This window comes from Lynx rufus, unplaced genomic scaffold (genome assembly GCF_022079265.1).
Source record: "Lynx rufus isolate CCGP_SWC_20201006 ecotype Redwood Valley unplaced genomic scaffold, mLynRuf1.p SCAF_14, whole genome shotgun sequence".
NCBI lineage: Eukaryota > Metazoa > Chordata > Mammalia > Carnivora > Felidae > Lynx > Lynx rufus.
The window spans coordinates 46038324-46058741 of record NW_025814828.1 but is presented as its reverse complement, the minus strand read 5'-3'; the positions used below and the strand labels follow the sequence as shown (position 1 = coordinate 46058741).

At 39.8% G+C, this 20418-nt stretch overlaps 1 protein-coding gene and 1 pseudogene across 3 annotated transcripts in view; one reads left to right on the top strand and one right to left on the bottom strand.

The window, feature by feature from the left end:
* Window positions 1–20418, bottom strand: part of ATP7A (ATPase copper transporting alpha) — a 194296-nt gene that overhangs the window by 129897 nt on the left and 43981 nt on the right. The gene's annotated exons all lie outside the window — the stretch shown is intronic.
* On the top strand, window positions 10319–10920 carry LOC124509550 (60S ribosomal protein L17-like; annotated as a pseudogene).

Sequence of the window (20418 nt, the reverse complement as noted above, 5' to 3'; positions counted from 1 at the left end):
TATCAACTGACAAATGGGTAAAGAAGATGTGGTGTACACACACACACACACACACACACACACACACACACACACACAATAGACTATTACTCAGTGATCAAAAAGAATGAAATCTTGCCATTTGCAATGTAAATAAAACTAGAATCCATTATGCTAAATAAGTCGGAGAAAGATAACTATTACATGATTTCACTCATATGTATAATTTAAGAAACACAACAGATCAACATAGGGTAAGAGAAGGAAAAATAAGATAAAAACAGAGAGGGAGACAATCCATAAGAGACTCTTAAATACAGAGAACAAATCGAGGGTTGCTGGAGGGGTACTGGGTGGGGGGATGGGCTAAATGGGTGATGGGCATTAAGGAGGGCACTTGTTGGTATGAGCACTGGGTGTTATATATGTAAGTGATGAGTCACTAAATTCTACTCCTGAAACCATTATTACACTATATATTAACTAACTTGGATTTAAATAAAATTTTTTTTAAAAATAAAAAAAAAGTTCGGGGCACCTGGCTGGCTCAGTCGGTTGAGCGTCCGACTTCAGCTCAGGTCATGATCTCGCAGTTTGTGGGTTTGAGCCCTCTATCGGGCTCTGTGCTGACAGCTCAGAGCCTGGAGCCTGCTTTGGATTCTGTGTCTCCTTCTCTCTCTGCCCCTCCCCCACTTGTGTTCTGTTTCTGTCTCTCAAAAATAAATAAACGTAAAAAAATTTTTTTAATAAAAAAAACTTTTTTAAAAAAGTTAAAAGTCAGCTCATTTTAAGGGGAAATAAAGAATAAAAATATAGGGAATGTGTAGAAGTGTTACTAAAACAGAAATATTTCAATAAGTGAGACCAATGATAAACTCAAACATATAAATAGCCAAAACCCCCTATTATACCAGGGCTGTGTTGTTAAACAAACTGATGGGGGCGCCTGGGTGGCTCAGTTGGTTGAGTGTCCAACTTCAGCTCAAGTCATGATGTTGCAGTTCGTGCCCCATGTCGAGCTCACTGCTGTGGGTGCAAAGCCTGCTTCTCATCCTTTATCCTCTCCCCTCTCTGCCCCATCTCCTGCTCATGTTCTCATTTTCTCTCTCTCTCTCAAAAATAAACATTTACCAAAAAAATAATAAATTGATGATTTCTACCTATGCAAACAATATTAAATGAGTTGCCTTCATGGAGTCTATATAATATTACCAAATCAATTTAATTGTTTCCTACCCAATTGCTTTTATTTAAAATTACTACCACGTCTAGGGGTGCCTGGCTGGCTTGCTTAGTCAGTAAAGCATGCGACTCTTCATTTTGGGGTCATGAGTTCAAGCCCCATGTTAAGCCTAGAGCTTACTTAAAAAAAAAATAGGAGTGCCTGGGTGGCTCAGTCGGTTTTAAGTGTCCAGCTTCGGCTCAGGTCATGATCTCGTGGTTCTTGAGTTTAAGCCCCTCATCAGGCTCTATGCTGACAGCTCAGAGCCTGGAGCTTGCTTCCGATTCTGTGTCTCACTCTGTCTCTCTGCCCCTCTCCGGCTCATGCTCGATCTCTGTCTCTCTCTCAAAAATAAATAAAAACATTAAAAATTTTTTTTAAATAAAAAAAAACAGGAGTGCCTGGGTGGCTCAGTCAGTTAAATGTAAACTTCAGCTAAGGCCATGATCTCATGGTTTGTGAGTTCGGGACCGTGACGACTCTGTGCTGACGGCTCAGAGCCTGGAGCCTGCTTCAGATTCTGTGTCTCCCTCTATCTCTTTGTCTCTCTCTTTATCTCTTAAAAAAAAAAAACCACTAACACACAAAAAAATTTTTAAGTAAAAAAACCCCGCAAAATAAAATCATTACAACCTCTAAATTGCAAACAAAAAGGGAAAACATTAACTTCTCTATTATTTTATATAATGCATCTCTTTCTTATAAATTGATTAAGCCTTTAAAATGAAAACTGATCTTATTCTTTATTTTCTTAATGTTTGTTTATTTTTGAGAGAGAGACAGAGCGTGAGTGGGAGAGGGGCAGAGAGTGAGGGAGACACAGAATCTGAAGCAGGATCCAGGCTCCGAGCTATCAGCACAGAGCCTGATGCTGATGCAGGGCTCGAACCAACGAACTGCAAAATCATGGCCTGAACCAAAAGCAGACACTTAACCAACTGAGCCACCCAACTGAGCCATCTTATTCTTTAACCTGTTTTCAAAATACTGAGTGCCTGGGGCGCCTGGGTGGCGCAGTCGGTTAAGCGTCCGACTTCAGCCAGGTCACGATCTCGCGGTCTGTGAGTTCGAGCCCAGCGTCGGGCTCTGGGCTGATGGCTCAGAGCCTGGAGCCTGTTTCCGATTCTGTGTCTCCCTCTCTCTCTGCCCCTCCCCCGTTCATGCTCTGTCTCTCTCTGTCCCAAAAATAAAAAAATAAACGTTGAAAAAAAAATACTGAGTGCCTAATCTCTTTAATAATAATGACAACTGTCATATAAATAGAGGACGAATATTCTAGATGAAATTGCTGGAGTAGAGAAGCATGTTTCAAAACATAATTGTTCTTTTCATTTGACCGGTCCCAAAAAATTAGGAGTGAATACTTAAGACATATTAATAAGGTCAAATAAAGAACAGAACATTCAAATTAAGAAAAGGGTATTTTCCTGGTCATTGTTGTGACTCATGGACTAATCATCGCGTCTCTACAAAAGAGCTGTCCTTATGATAATAGTACAGATGTTTCAGATGCCTATAGCATTGCATAGTTGAGAAATCTTTCATATATGTGAATTTCACAACAATCCTGCAATATAAATATAGTAGCCTCCTTTTAAAATTAAGGAAGCTAACACTCAGACTTACTCATGCTTATACAGCCAATTCAGGAATCCAGAGCTGGAGTCCAGAGCTAACAATAGCCTCAAAGGGATTAACTTAATAGGGCAATGTCTGCAAAAGGCATAAAACAAAACCAGCCAAAGGTAAAGGGTAGGGTAGGAAAAATGCTTGAAAAATACTGGTATCCTGCAATGAACACAGGTGTGGACAGGTTCTTCACAAACTGAGAAATAGTTCTCAAGTTCCTAGGTGCCTTTCCACCAGCGCTGAGCATCTGCTGCCATGTCAACAATACAGAGGAAAAAATTCGTTTTTAGTATAGATAAAACTTGTACTACCTCAGACAAAGCCATTTTTTATCCCTGAAGAATAGAGGGTAATAGGATTCAACTATTTAACTTTAAAATGTGTCAGATACTTTTCAACCACACAATGGGATGATATGGTATTGGTGAAGCAGTCACTTAGATTCTAAGAAGATTGGTAGTTGGAAGGCTTTTTCCCTCCATCAAAATCATCATTTGATTCAAGTTTGCCAGATACAATCTGTAGGTAAATAACAGACTGCTTATAATGACATCACTTTGTTCATAAGGAAAAATCCATCTTACAAACCAATGATAAAAAAAACATTAAATATCTATGAAAACTGGGGCACCTGGCTGGCTCAGTCGGTTAAGCATCTGATTTTGGCTCAGGTCATGAGCTCGCGGTTCGTAGGTTCAAGATCCATGTCAGGCTCTGTACTGACAGCTCAGAGCCTGGAGCCTGCTTCGGATTATGTGTCTCCCACTTTCTGCCCCTCCCCTGCTCACACTCTGTCTCTCTCTAAAAAATAAATAAACATTAAAAAATGTAAGTATCTAAGAAAACTAAAACCAATTGTCAGTATTTAACCATTATACAGAATAAGCTGAAAAAGCACATATTTTATATTTCCTATAACTGATTAAGAACAAGTAAACTACAAACAATAAAAGTTTGCTGAGGCTGAAAATAACAATGCAGTTTGACCAAGGTTTTCAAGTATGTCATTAATTTTATAAAAAGCATCCCTAAAAGGATAATGATGCTAATTACCCCACCAGACATTAAAATGTCTTTATAATTTTTAATTATTAAAAAGCCTTGCAGTGGACACCTGGCTGGTTCAGTCGGTAGAGCAATACAACTCTTGATCTTGGGGTCATGAGTTTGAGCCCCACAATGGCAAAGAGATTGCTTTAAAAAAAAAAGTAGGGGTGCCTGGTTGGCTCAGTCGGTTAAGTGTCTGACTCTTGATCTCAGCTCAAGGGTTTGATCTCAGGATCATGAGTTCAATCCCCACCTTGGGCTCTGTTCTGGGTGTAAAGCCTACCAAAATAAAAAACAACAAAAAAAATCAAAACAAAAATGCTACAAAGATAAAAATCAATACTAATTAACAATAGCAACCACAAAACCTGGGGTGGGAAGGCTAAGAAAGCTAAGCATAAGGCAAAAGCAGAAAACATAAAGGAAAAGATTTTTAAATTTAATTATATGAAATTTTAAAATTTTGTGTGGCAAAAAGCACTATGTAAACAAACTACAAAAATATATATGCATTGGGACGCCTGGGTGGCTCAGCCGGTTAAGTGTCCGACTTCGGCTCAGGTCATGTTCTTGCGGTCCGTGGATTTGAGCCCCGTGTCGGGCTCTGTGCTGACAGCTCAGAGCCTGGAGCCTGTTTCAGATTCTGTGTCTCCCTCTTTCTCTGACCCTCCCCTGTTCATGCTCTCTCTCTGTCTCAAAAATAAATAAATGTTAAAAAAAAAATTTTTTTAAATATATATATATATGCATGGGGCTTCTTTTGGGGAATATTGAAATGTTCTGGAATTAGTGGTAATGGTTGCACAAATCTGTGAATACACTAAAAAATACTAAATTATATACTTCAATACAATGAATTTTATGATAGATAAATTATATATAAGATATATATATGTAAAAAATATATATGTAATATATATATTAGGCAATGACAAAATAAGAAATCCAAAATAGTAATAAACAAATTAAATTCATATTTAAAAATTATAAATTGAGGACAGGAGCTAAGATGGTGGAGTGGTAGGAGGACCCTAGACTTGCCTCATCCCCGGAACACAGCTAGATAAATACCAAATCATTCCGAACACCCAAGAAATCTATCTGAAGACTGACTGAACAAAATGCACAAGTTAGAGGGAGAGAGGAGCCCACATCTTGGTAGAGCCCACACCACGCAGATGTGATTTGGGGAAAAAATGGATGGCTGGTGCTGCAGAGGGGAGGGAGACCCATGGAGAGAGGAGGGAAGCGAAAGGAGGGAGGAGAGAGGAGAGATGAGAGGGAGAGAGAGAGACAGAGACAGAGAGAGAGGAGTGCACAAGGGACCGCACAAGAAAAACACTTCCTCAAAGACATTGACTGGAAAACCAAGAGGAAATGATTTTTATAAGTTTTTACAACCGGCAAGGCTTAAAGACTGGTGTTTTAGAGGTCCAGAGCATGGCTGGTGTGGATCCCTGAGGGCGCTGCAGTTCTCCCTTAGAGAAGGAGGGCAGAATCAGGGGAGCAGGCTCTTTGCTGCACTTTACTTAAACTTCACATGACTGCACTTTGTTACAACTGCTGTTCTGAGACAAACCTGCACCAGTTCCAGCACAGCGAGAAACTCCCTCACAGGACCAGCATGAGTCCATACCATACCAGGTCCCTAAAATTTGGGAGTTTTAAAACACAATTCCGAAATTCAAGGTATATTACAAAGCTGTAGTCATCAAAACAGTATGACACAAAACAGACACACAGATCAATGGAACAGAATAGAAAACACAGAAATGGACCCACAACTATAAGGTCAAGTAATCCTTGACAAAGCAAGAAAGAATAGCCCATGGAAAAAAAGACAGTCTCTTCAATAAATGATGTTGGAAAAACTAGACAGCAACATGCAGAGAATGAAACTAGATCATTTTCCTACACCATACACAAAAATTAATTCAGAATGGATGAAAGACCTAAATGTGAGACAGAAGAACACAGGCAGCAATATCTTTGACATCGGCTGTAGCAACTTCTTACTAGACATGGCAGAGGAAAACAAAAGCAAAAATAAACTATTAAGACTTCATCAAGATAAAAAGCTTCTACACAGTGAAGGAAACAATCAACAAAACTAAAAGTCACTCTTGGAATGGGAGAAGATATTTGTAAATGACATATGGCAGAAAGGGTTAGTATCCAAAATCTATAAAGAACTTATCAAACTCAACATCCAAAAACCAAATAATCCAATGAATAAATGGGCAGAAGACATGAATAGACATTTTTCCAAAGAAGACCTACAGATGGCCAACTGACACATGAAAAGATGCTCAACACCACCCATCATCAGGGAAATACAAATCAAATCTACAGTGAGATATCACCTCACACCAGTCAGAATGGCTAAAATTAACAACACAGAGGACAACAGATGTTGGTGAGGATGTAGAGAAAGGGGAACCCTCTTACGCTGTTGGCAGGAATGCAAACTGGTGCCACCACTCTAGAAAACAGTGTGGAGGTTCCTCAAAAAAAGTTAAAAATCAACTACCCTACAATCCAGCAATTGTACTACTAGGTATGTACCCAAAGGATACAAAAATATAGGTTTGAAAGAGTACATGCACTCTGGCGCTTACAGCAGCATTATCAAAAATAGCCAAATTATGGAAAGAGTCCAAATGTCCATCACCTGATGAATGGATAATACATATACAATGGAATGCTACTTGGCAATGAGAAAGAATGAAGTCATGCCATTTGCAGCAACGTGGATGGAACTGGACGGTATTATGCTGAGTGAAATAAGTCAGACAGAGAAGGACAGATATCATATGTTTTCACTCATATGTGGATCTTGAGAAACTGGACAGAAGACCATGGGGGGAGGGAAGGGGAAAAATAGTTACAGAGAGGGAGAGAGGCAAACCACAAGAGACTCTTAAATACAGAGAACAAACTAAGGGTGGATGGGGGTGGGGGAGAGGAGAAAATGGGTGATAGGCATTGAGGAGGGCACTTGTTGGGATGAGCACTAGGTGCTGTATGTAAGCTAATCTGACAACAAATTACATTAAAAAAAGATATGAGGGGCGCCTGGGTGACTCAGTCAGTTAGGCATCTGACTTCAGCTCAGGTCATGATCTTGCAGTCTGTGAGTTCGAGCCCCATGTCGGGCTCTGTGCTGACAGCTCAGAGCCTGGAGCCTGTTTCGGATTCTGTGTCTCCCTCTCTCTCTGACCCTCCCCCATTCATGCTCTGTCTCTGTCTCAAAAATAAATAAACGTTGAAAAAATATATATATATATATAAAAAGATATGAGATACACATACACACACATATATATGGAATATTATTCAACCATAAAAAATAATGAAATCTTGTCATTTGCAAAGATGTGGATGCACCTAGAGAGTATTGTGCTAAGAGAAATAAGTCAGTCAGACAAAGACAAATACCATATGATTTCATTCATATGTGGAATTTAAGAACCAAAACAGATGAACATAAGGGGAAAAAAGAGAGCAAATCATGCAACAAACTCTTAACTATAGAGAGAAAACTGAGGCTTGCTGGAGGGGATGGGTTAATTGGGTGATGGGTATTAAGGAGGGCACTTATCATGATGAGCATTGGGTGTTATATTAAGTGATGAATCACTAAATTCTACTACTGATACTAATGAACATTATATGTTAACTAACTAGAATTTAAATAAAAACTTGAAACATCAAAAAAAAGCTTCAGCTGAGGAAGATGAAAAAGTTCTGGAGATGGGTGGTGATAGTCCCACAACAATGTGAATGTATTTACTGCCACAGAACTGTACATTTAAAAATGGTTAAAATTTGGAGCGCCTGGGTGGCTCAGTCGGTTGAGTGTCCGACTTCACCTCAGGTCATGATCTCACGGTTTGTGGGTTCGAGCCCCGCATTGGTCTCTGTGCTGACAGCTTGGAGCCTGGAGCCTGCTTCAGATTCTGTCTGTCTTTCTCTTTCTCTTTCTCTCTCTCTCTCTCTCTGCCCCGCCCCCACTGGTGATATCTCTCTCTCTCTCTCTCTCAAAAATAAACATTAAAAAATTATTTCAAAAATTGGTTAAAACTTTGTTATATATGTTTTAACACAAAATAGGTGCCTAATGTCAGAATTTTTTAAATGATGTGATTAACTCCAAACACTTTAACAATTTATATTTTTTTTCAATATATGAAATTTATTGTCAAATTGGTTTCCATACAACACCCAGTGCTCATCCCAAACAATTTATATTCTTAGTGGCAAAATGTGAGAGCTTGTTTTCCCTGCATATTTTTCTTTAAGTTTTACTATTAAAGTTCCGTTATAGTAAATAATAGTAATAATTATAAATTGAAACAACTAAGATGCAGTATTTTCCCACTAGATTAGTAAAATGTGTTTATTACCATGTAGCTTAGAACTAAGAAACAACCTAAATTTTACACAATAGGGCATTAATTAATTAAATAAGCTCGTATATCCACACAATTACAGATAGTTGTCACATTTTTGGCTACCCAGAATCCAAACACATTTCCTAGGTTACAGAAATCCCCTCCTGTGAGTGAGTGTTCTGCCAATAGGCAGTAGAACACTGTCCCCATGGGGCACCTGGGTGGCTCAGTCTGTTAAGCATCCGACTGTGGCTCAGGTCACGATCTCAGGGTTTGTGAGTTCCAGCGCCTCTTTGGGCTCTGTGCTGACAGCTCAGAGCCTGGAGCCTGCTTCGGATTCTGTCTCCTGCTCTCTGCCCCTCACCAGCTAGCACACGTGCGCTCTCTCTCTCTCTCTCTCCAAAAATAAACATTAAATTTTTTTTTATTTAATAAAAAAAAAAAATACAGTCCCCAATACTGAAGCCAAAGTGGGATGAGGGGATATTCCTTTTCCCTTCATCATTGAAGCTGAGATGCTGCTAAATGATTCTAGACTTGACTGAGCAGCTACTTTTGCCTAGGGTTTTGAATCCTGAGGGAGTGACACAAATATACAGTCATAGTTAAAGAGAATTCACAGCAGTTGCAGAAGAAGAGTCAAGATGCCAAAAAAGTCTTGAGAAAGGCAGTGACACTGGAGAGGTCACCACCAAACTGCTCCTGGGGTGTAACCTTGGCCTGTTTTAGCCTCACTGGGTTCCTGCCTACTTTCCAACCCTGGTTGGCCATCTTTCATGTTCACTGTATAAGCAATCTTAGTAGCCTACCAATAAATTCCTTGTCTGGTTAAGTGAGTCAAAATAGCTTTATGCTGTTTGCAAGCAAGAACTCAAGACTAATATATGTATAATAAAAACCATATGGCCATTAAAGACAATGATGTAGATCTCAATTTACAAACAGGAACTATGTTCAGGAAAAAGAAAAGTTTTACTCTGCAAAAAGTTTTCTCAACTGGGGCATCTGGCTGGCTCAGTGAGTAATCATGAGACTCTTGATCTTGGGGTCATGAGTTCAAGCCCTGCATTGGGCATGGAGCCTACTTAAAAAAAAAAAGTTCTTGGGGCGCCTGGGTGGCTCAGTCAGTTAAGTGTCTAATTCTTGATATTTGCTCTGGTCGTGATCTCACGGTTCGTGCGCTCTGCACTGACAGCACGGAGCCTGTTTGGGATTCTCTCCTTCCCTCCCTCTCTCTCTGCTCCTCCCAACCCTCTCATTCTTTCTAAAAATAAATAAGTAAACTTGGGGCGCCTGGGTGGCTCAGTCGGTTAAGTGTCCGACTTCACCTGAGGTCATAATCTCATGCTTCGTGAGTTCGAGCCCCGTGACGGGGCTCTGTGCTGACAGCTTAGAGTCTGGAGCCTGTTTTGGACTCTGTGTCTCCCTCTCTCCCTGCCTCTCCCATGCTCACACTCTGCCTCTCTCTCTCAAGAAATAAATAAACTTACAAAAATTTTTTTAAATGTAAGTAAACTTTAAAAAATGAATAAATAAATAATTTTTTAAAACTTCTCTTAACCAACATCCAATGGATTAACTGATGGGCTCTGTTCTATCACTAAAATATTCAGATTCCCAAAGCATGCTTACATGCAATCCTTGTCCCACCAGTAGTATGCTGGCATACTTAGATTCAGCTGTGCTTGCTTCCAATCAACTTTCTTATGCCCATTGAACTTCTTATAATCATGGGACTTAACTATTATGTAAACTGTATAATATTGTAAAAACTGTTCAATTATATAAACAGTACAATACTATGCTTTCATCACCATAAATAAATACCCAAGTAATAATGAAGCAATACTAGCCGTAATTACTATAAAAAGTAGAGTAACCAATAAAGATGATGTAGACAATATCTAGAATCTAGGAACATATTATTCTACAACCCTGAACAACCTGTTTGTTGTATCTATTTTGTAAACAAATATCAGAGGAACAAACTCAATAGAAGTTACTTATTCACTCTTTTCCCACAAGCAGCCTGAGGTGATCTCTGAAAATGGTTCACTGTTCACTTGACCCAGAAAATTCTACAAAATCATGCAAATCAAGAGGTTCAAATCTTCATGCCTACTTTAAGAACACATGTGAAACTGCCCAGGCCATCAACGGTACGCATATCCGAAAAGCCATCAAGGATCTGAAAGATGTTACTTTCAAGAAGCAACCTTTGCCATTCCATTGCTACAATGGTGGAGGTGGTAGGTGTGCTCAGGCCTAACAGTGGTGCCAGACACAGGCTCAATGGCCCAAAAACGGCACAGAATTTTTACTACACATGCTTAAAAATGCAGAGTAATGCTGAACTTAGTGGTTTAGATGTCGATTCTCTGGTCATTAAGTACATCCAAGTGAACAAAGCCTCCAAGATGCAGCATAGAACTTACAGAGCTCATGGTCAGATTAAACCATACATGAGCTCTCCCTGCCACACTGAGATGATTCTGACTGAAAAGACAGGTTGTTCCTAAACCAGAAGAGAAGGTTACACAGAAGAAAACGATATGCCAGAAGAAACTGAAGATACAAAAACTGATGGCCTGGGAGTGAATTCTGCATAAAATAAATACAAATAAAAGTTAAAAAAAAAAGAAGTTACTGGGGTGCCTGGGTGGTTCACTCAGTTAAGTGTCCGACTTCAGCTCAAGTCATGATCTCACAGCGAGTTCAAACCCATGTCGGGTTCTGTGCTCACAGCTCAGAAAGACCCTGAAGCCTACTTCAGATTCTGTGCCTCCCTCTCTCTCTGTTCCTCCCCGCTCATGTGCTCTCTCTCTCTCTCAAAAATAAACACTAAATACTTTTGCAGAAGATGGCGGCGTAGGAGGATGCTGAGCTCACCGCGACCTGCAAATCACTTAGATTCCACCTACACCTGCCTAAATAACCCAGAAAAACGCCAGAAGACTAGCAGAACGGAGTCTCCAGAGCCAAGTGCAGACGAGAGGCCTACGGAAGAGGGTAGGAAGGGCGGAGAGTCGGTGCACACTCCACGGACTGGTGGGAGAGAGCCGGGGCGGAGGGGCGGCCCGCCGGGAAAGCAGAGCCCCCGAGTCTGGCTGGCAAAAGTGGAGGGGCTGGATGGAGTGTGTTCTGACAGCAAGAGGGACTTAACATCTGGAAGGTTATAAGTTAACAGCTCTCCTTGGAGAGCGGGAGGGCTGGAGGACAACGGGAGGGAGAGTTGTTGAGCCCCAGACAACAGAGCGCAATTGGCGGGGAACAAAGGCGCTCGCCAGTGCCATCTCACTCACCCATCCCCCAGCCAAAATCCCAAAGGGAACCAGTTCCTGCCAGGGAACTTGCTTGCACCGTGCAAACACCCAACGCTGTGCTTCTGCGGAGCCACCCCTCTGGCAGCGGGTCTGACTCCCTCCCGGGGCCGCAGGGCCCCTCCCGAAGTGGATCTCTGAAGGAAAAGCGAGCTGAGCCTACCCCTCCCGCCCCTGTGCACCTTGCCAATCCACCCCAGCTAATACACCAGATCCCCAGCACCACAAGCCTGGCAGTGTGCAAGTAGCCCAGACGGGCCACACCACCCCACAGTGAATCCCGCCCCTAGGAGAGGGGAAGAGAAGGCACACACCAGTCTGACCGTGGCCCCAGCGGTGGGCTGGGGGCAGACATCAGGTCTGACTGCAGCCCCACCCGCCAGCGCAAGTTATTCAAGACAGCACAGGGGAAGTGCCCCGCAGTTCCGCACCACTCCAGGGACTATCCAAAATGACAAAACTGAAGAATTCCCCTCAAAAAGAGCTCTAGGAAATAACGACAGGTAACAAACTGATCAAAAACGATTTAAACAGGGGCGCCTGGGTGGCGCAGTCGGTTAAGCGTCCGACTTCAGCCAGGTCACGATCTCGCACTCCGTGAGTTCGAGCCCCGCGTCAGGCTCTGGGCGGATGGCTCGGAGCCTGGAGCCTGCTTCCAATTCTGTGTCTCCCTCTCTCTCTGCCCCTCCCCCATTCATGCTCTGTCTCTCTCTGTCCCAAAAATAAATAAACGTTGAAAAAAAAAAAAACGATTTAAACAATATAACAGAAAGTGAATTTAGAATAATAGTCATAAAATTAATCGCTGGGCTTGAAAACAGTATAAAGGACAGCAGAGAATCTATTGTTACACAGATCAAGGGACTAAGGAACAGCCAGGAAGAGCTAAAAAGTGCTATTAATGAGTTGCAAAATAAAATGGAGACGACCACAGCTCGGATTGAAGAGGTAGAGTAAAGAATAGGTGAACTAGATATCATTATGGAAAAAGAGGAAGCTGAGAAAAAGAGATAAAAAAAATCCAGGAGTATGAGGGGAAAATTAGAGAACTAAGTGATGCACTAAAGAGAAATAATCTATGCATAATTGGTATTCCAGAGGAGGAAGACAAAGGGAAAGGTGCTGAAGGTGTACTTGAAGAAATAATAGCTGAGAAATTCCCTGATCTGGGGAAGGAAAAAGGCATTGAAATCTAAGAGGCACAGAGAACTCCCTTCGGACGTAACTTGAATCGATCTTCTGCATGACATATCATAGTGAAACTGGCAAAATACGAGGATAAAAAGAAAATCCTGAAAGCAGCTAGGAATAAACGTGCTCTAACATATAAAGGGAGACCCATAAGACTCGTGACGGATCTCTCTACTGAAACTTGGCAGGCCAGAAAGGAATGGCAGGAGATCTTCAATGTGATGAAAAGAAAAACTATGCAGCCGAGAATCCTTTATCCAGCAAATCTGTCATTTAGAATAGAAGGAGAGATAAAGGTCATCCCAAACGAACAAAAACTGAAGGAATTCATCACCACTAAACCAGCCCTACAAGAGATCCTAAGGGAGATCCTGTGAGACAAAGTACCAGAGACACCGCTACAAGCATGAAACCTACAGACATCACAATGACTCTAAACTCATATCTTTCTATAATAACACTGAATGTAAATGGACTAAATGCGCCAACCAAAAGACATAGGGTATCAGAATGGATAAAAAAACAAGACCCATCTATTTGCTGTCTACAAGAGACTCATTTTAGACCTGAGGACACCTTCAGATTGAAACTGAGGGGATGGAGAAATATTTATCATGCTACTGGAAGTCAAAAGAAAGCCAGAGTAGACATACTTATATCAGACAAACTAGACTTTAAATTAAAGGCTGTAACAAGAGATGAAGAAGGGAATTATATAATAATTACAGGATCCATCCATCAGGAAGAGCTAACAATTATAAATGTCTATGCGCTGAATACAGGGGCCCCCAAATATATAAAACAATTACTCACAAACATAAGCAACCTTATTGATAAGAAAGTGGTAATTGCAGGGGACTTTAACACCCCACTTACAGAAATGGATAGATCATCTAGACACATGGTCAATAAAGAAACAAGGGCCCTGGGGGCGCCTGGGTAGCTCAGTCGGTTCAATGTCCGACTTCGGCTCAGGTCATGATCTCGTGGTCCGTGAGTTCGAGCCCCACGTCAGACTCTGTGCTGACCGCTCAGAGCCTGGAGCCTGTTTCGGATTCTGTGTCTCCCTCTCTCTCTGACCCTCCCCCATTCATACTCTGTCTCTCTCTGTCTCAAAAATAAATAAACGTTAAAAAAAATTAAAAAAAAAAAGAAACAAGGGTCCTGAATGATGCATTGGATCAGATGGACTTGACAGATATATTTAGAACTCTGCATCCCAAAGCAACAGAATATGCTTTCTTCTCTAGTGCACATGGAACATTCTCCAAGACAGATCACATTCTGGGCCACAAAATAGCCCTTCATAAGTACAGAAGAACTGAGATCATACCATGCATACTTTCAGACCACAAGGCTCTGAAGCTTGAAATCAACCACAGGAAAAAGTCTGGAAAACCTCCAAAAGCATGGAGGTTAAAGAACACCCTACTAAGGAATGAGTGGGTCAACCAGGCAATTAGAGAAGAAATTAAAAAATATATGGAAACAAACAAAAATGAAAATACAACAATCCAAAAGCTTTGGGATGCAGCAAAGGCAGGCCTGAGAGGAAAATAGACTGCAATCCAGGCCTATCTCAAGAAACAAGAAAAATCCCAAATACAAAATCTAACAGCACACCTAAAGGAAGTAGAAGCAGAACAGCAAAGACACCCTAAACCCAGCAGAAGAAGAGAAATAATAAAGATTAGAGCAGAAATAAACAATATAGAATCTAAAAAAAACTGTAGAGCAGATCAATTAAACCAAGAGTTGGTTTTTTTGAAAAACTAAACAAAATTGATAAACCTCTAGCCAGGCTTCTCAAAAAGAAAGGGAGATGACCCAAATAGATAAAATCATGAATGAAAATAGAATTATTACAACCAATCCCTCAGAAATACAAGCAATTATCAGGGAATACTATGAAAAACTATATGCCAACAAATTGGACAACCTGGAAGAAATGGATAAATTCTTAAACACCCACACGCTTCCAAAACTCAATCAGGAGGAAAGAGAAAGCTTGAACAGACCCATAACCAGCGAACAAATTGAATCGGTTATCAAAAATCTCCCAACAAATAAGAGTCCAGGACCAGATGGCTTCCCAGGGGAGTTCTACCAGATGTTTAAAGCAGAGATAATACCTATCCTTCTCAAGCTATCCCAAAATATAGAAAGGGAAGGAAAACTTCCAGACTCATTCTATGAAGCCAGTATTACTTTGATTCCTAAACCAGACAGAGACCCAGCAAAAAAAGAGAACTACAGGCCAATATCCCTGATGAATATGGGTGCAAAAATTCTCAATAAGATACTAGCAAATCGAATTCAACAGCATATAAAAAGAATTATTCACCATGATCAAGCGGGATTCATTCCTGGGATGCAGGGCTGGTTAAAAATTCGCAAATAAATCAACGTGATACATCACATTAATAAAAGAAAAGAAAAGAACCATATGATCCTGTCAATCCATGTAGAAAAAGCATTTGACAAAATTCAGCATCCTTTCTTAATAAAAACCCTCGACAAAGTCGGGATGGAAGGAACATACTTAAATATCATAAAAGCCATATATGAAAAGCCCCCAGCTAATATCTTCCTCAATGGGGAAAAACTGAGAGCTTTCTCCCTGAGATCAGGAACACAACAGGGATGTCCACTCTCACCGCTGTTGTTTAACATAGTGTTGGAAGTCCTAGCATCAGCAATCAGACAACAAAAGGAAATCAAAGCATCCAAATTGGCAAAGATGAAGTCAAGCTTTCGCTTTTCGCAGATGACATGATATTATACATGGAAAATCCAACAGACTCCACCAAAAGTCTGCTAGAACTGATACATGAATTCAGCAAAGTCGCAGGATACAAATCAATTTATAGAAATCAGTTGCATTCTTATGTGCTAATAATGAAGCAACAGAAAGACAAATAAAGAAACTGATCCCATTCACAATTGCACCAAGAAGCATAAAATACCTGGGAATAAATCTAACCAAAGGTGTACAAGATCTGTATGCTGAAAACTATAGAAAGCTTATCAAGGAAATTGAAGAAGATATAAAGAAATGGAAAAACATTCCATGCTCATGGGTTGGAAGAATAAATATTGTCAAAATGTCAATACTACCCAAAGCTATCTACACATTCAATGCAATCCCAATCAAAATTGCACCAGCATTCTTCTCGAAGCTAGAACAAGCAATCCTAAAATTCATATGGAACCACAAAAGGCCCCGAAAAGCCAAAGTAAGTTTGAACAAGAAGACCAAAGCAGGAGGCATCACAATCCCAGACTTTAGCCTCTACTACAAAGCTGTAATCATCAAGACAGCATGGTATTGGCACAAAAACAGACACACAGACCAATGGAATAGAATAGAAACCCCAGAACTAGGCCCACAAAAGTATGGCCAACTAATCTTTGACAAAGCAGGAAAGAATATCCAATGGAAAAAAGACAGTCTCTTTAACAAATGGTGCTGGGAGAACGGGACAGCAACATGCAGAACGATGAAACTAGACCACTTTCTCACACCATTCACAAAGATAAACTCAAAATGGATGAAGGACCTGAATGTGAGACAGGAAACCATCCAAATCCTAGAGGAGAAAGCAGGAAAAGACCTCTCTGACCTCAGCCGCAGCAATTTCTTACTTGACGCATCCCCAAAGGCAAGGGGATTAAAAGCAAAAATGAACTATCAGGACCTCATGAAGATAAAAAGCTTCTGCACTGGAAAGGAAACAGTCAACAAAACTAAAACACAACCAACGGAATGGGAAAAGATATTTGCAAATGACATATCGGACAAAGGGCTAGTATCCAAAATCTATAAAGAGCTCACCAAACTCCACACCTAAAAAACAAATAATCCAGTGAAGAAATGGGCAGAAACCAATTTGACAATAAATTTCATATATTAAAAAAAAGGAAAACAATTTAAAAATTCACTTGAAAAATAAACACTAAAAAATTTTTTTTAAGTTACTTATTTAAATATCTGTTCTCAACCCACCTAAGCATTTATGATAAATGCCTCCCACACAAAAAGGAATTAATTTGTAACATATTTAAGATCAATGAAACTGCAGGAAATCTCAGGAAAATTTAAGTAGGAAATTATGCCTATTATTCACTGGGCAAATATATATAAATAGCACCTAGCACTAGTTATTGCTATGTAGGTATGACTTATAATTATGTAATAAGTATTATTACTACTATACAATAAAAAGTCAGATATTAATGGCATGAGCCAAAACCATATACACTTGGCCAAACACAGACCCAAAGATAATCACTCTTTTGCTTCTCCACAGGGACTCAACTAGTGGCAGCTAAGGCTACAGCATAAACGTGATTCTACTTTCCTCCCTCTTACTTAGATGAAAATAATCTATTTCAAATATTCCACATCTGAACTAGGGAGAAAACCAGACTGAGAGGTGGGAGAGAGACACCCAAAGCAATTGTTCAGTAAATATGATTTTTGTTGGGTGGATGGTCAGTTGACTGGATGGACAGAAAAACTGCCTCTGAATTCTCATGTGAGATGAGAAAGATGAAAGAGAGAAAGGGATTTCTTCTTGGTCAGAAGACCAAAAATGGTGGGAAACTACTAACATTCTGAGATATTTTCCAGTACTCTCTACTTTTCCCCTGACTTCAAGATGGAAACTCAAAGGAGCAAGTCTACCTTAACTCTGTGACCAATATTATTATCACTAATAGTGTACACCTATTAGTGTACTGTACACTGTACACCTCTTCTACACCACCTGTGAAGTATTCTCACAAAAATCTTTAACATGTATATAATAAAGCCTTTAGAGCTAACTTCCAATCTACACGAAGTAACAGAAAATAAAGGATGATGTTAGATGACAACATGAGGAAATAATCAGAAAAATCTAGTAGATGGGTCAAGAGCAGCAATGCCCAAAAGAATTTCCTGCAATGTTGGAAATGTTCTGTATCTATGCTGCCCAACACAGTAGCCACTAGCCACATGTGGCTATTGAGCACATAGAAAATTAGATGTGCTGGGGCGCCTGGGTGGCGCAGTCGGTTAAGCGTCCGACTTCAGCCAGGTCACGATCTCGCGGTCCGTGAGTTCGAGCCCCACGTCAGGCTCTGGGCTGATGGCTCGGAGCCTAGAGCCTGTTTCCGATTCTGTGTCTCCCTCTCTCTCTGCCCCTCCCCCGTTCATGCTCTGTCTCTCTCTGTCCCAAAAATAAATAAACGTTGAAAAAAAAAATTAAAAAAAAAAAAAAAGAAAATTAGATGTGCTGTAAATGAAAAATACATACTAGATTTCAAAGATCTAGTAGGGAAAAAATGTAAACTATCTAAATAACTGTATATTGACTAGATATTAAAATGATAATAACCTGTGTATAACTTAAGTAAAATATATTAAAACTAACTTCCAATTTCCTTTTCTTTTTTTGCAGCTATTAGAAAATTTTAAATTACATGTGTGTCTCACATATTTGTATTGCACAGTGCTAGTCTAGAATCATTATTATTTTACCTTTCATAATTTAGGTCTATGATCCATCTGTAACTGCTTTTTGTATATAATATGAGTTAGGAGTCAAGGCTCATTTTTCCCCACATGGGCATTGAATTGGTCTGTTACCATTTATCAAAATAGATTTTCCTTTTATACAATGTTCTTATCAGGTTTTGGTATAAACGTTATATTGATTCCATAAAAAGAGCTAGGAAGTATTCATTATTTTTCAGTTGTCTAGAAAAGTTTGGTGTTCAACAGATACTAGTTCTTTAGTAACTAGAAGAATTCACCAGGGAACCATTCGGGCCTTGAGTTTTCCTTGTGGGAAGGTTGTTAAATCAGTTACTGAGAGAAGTGTACTAAAATCTCCAACTATGGGGGTACCTGGGTAGCTCAGTCAGTCGAACATCTGAATCTTGATTTCAGCTCAGGTTATGATGTTGCGGTTTGTGGGATCAAGCCCTGCGTCGGAATCTGCACTGACAGTGTGGAGCCTGCCTAGGATTCTCTCTCTTTCTCTCTCTTTCTCTGTCCCTCCCCAGCTCATGCTCTTTCTCTCTCTCAAAATAAATAAACCCTTTTAAAAATCTCCACCTATGATTATGAAGTTATTTCTGCTTTTGGTTCTGGAAATTTCTGCTATACATATTTTTAGGCCATGCTATTAGCTACGCAGAAAGTTAGGAATATTATATCTATCTGTCGAGGTAATCTTTTTATCATTATAAAATATAAATCATTATATTTTTATCATTATCCTTCTCTTTAGTAATACTTCTTGATGTAAAGTTCACTTTATCTGACAATAGCATGGCCATATTAGTTACCTTTCAGATAGTATTTGCATAAAATATTTTTCATCTTTTTATATTCAATTAATTAGATTCAACATATTTATAAATAGCATCTAGTTGTATGCCATTTCTGTGAATAGCATTTCATTGTGTTTTTTTTTTTTAATTCTCACAAGCTCTGCTCTGAAATGTAATATTTGGTCCATTCACATTTAATAAATTCACTGATATTTTTGGGTTTATGTCTATCATCTTGCTGTTTTCTATTTGTCCCAAGTGTTCTTTGGGCCTTTTCTCTCTTTTCTTGCTTTCTTTTGGGTTAATCAAATAATTTTCTTTACTCCATTTTCCCCATGTAATTGTTATAGCATTTAAAAATTATTCTTTTGGGGGACCTGGGTGGCTCAGTAGGTTAAGCATCCAACTTCAGCCAGGTCATGATCTCACAGTTTGTGAGTTCGAGCCCCACGTCAGGTTGTGCTGACAGTTCAGAGCCTGGAGCCTGCTTTGGATTCTGTATTTCCCTCTCTCTCTCTGCCCCTCCCGTGCTCATGCTCATTCTCTCTCTCTCTCTCTCTCTCTCTCTCTCTCTCTCTCTCTCTCTCAAAAATAAAGAAACACTAAAAAATATTTAAACTTTAAAAAAAATAAAAATTATTCTTTTACTACCCTAGAGATTACAACATCCCTCCTGGATTTATCAGTGTCTACCTTAAATTAGAATTTTTAACCTCTGCCTGAAAAAATGAAAATAATTTAAATGTTAGTTCAATTTAACACCCTCTTTTATTAGTTTCCCATTGCTGCTGTAACAAATTGCCACAACTACAAATGTATCTTACAATTCTAGAGGTCAGTAGCCCAAAATGGGTCTCACTCGGTGAAATAAGATGAAGAAAGCAAAATCCACCTTGACACAGTGATCAATATTAATATCACAGTGGGAAAACAAAGCACATGTATGTACCACCTATACACCATCTATGGAGTATTTTCACTAAAAATCTCTTAACATGTATCTAATCAAACCTTTAGAGCTAACTTCCAATATACAAGAAATAATAGGGACTAAAGAATCTCATCTTGAAGTCAAGGGAAAAGTAAAAACTCAAAGTGTTCGCAAAACTATGTCCTTTCTGGGAGATGGGGAGATGGGAGAATCCATCTCTTATTTTTCCAGCTGCCTGCATTCCTTGAATTGTGGCCTTTAGTTCCAACTTCATGACTCCAACCTCTGCTCCTGTCCATGCATCTCTTTCTCTAACTCTCCTGACACCCTCTTTTACTGGTAAGAACCTTTATTATCATATTGGACCCACCCAGATAATCCAGG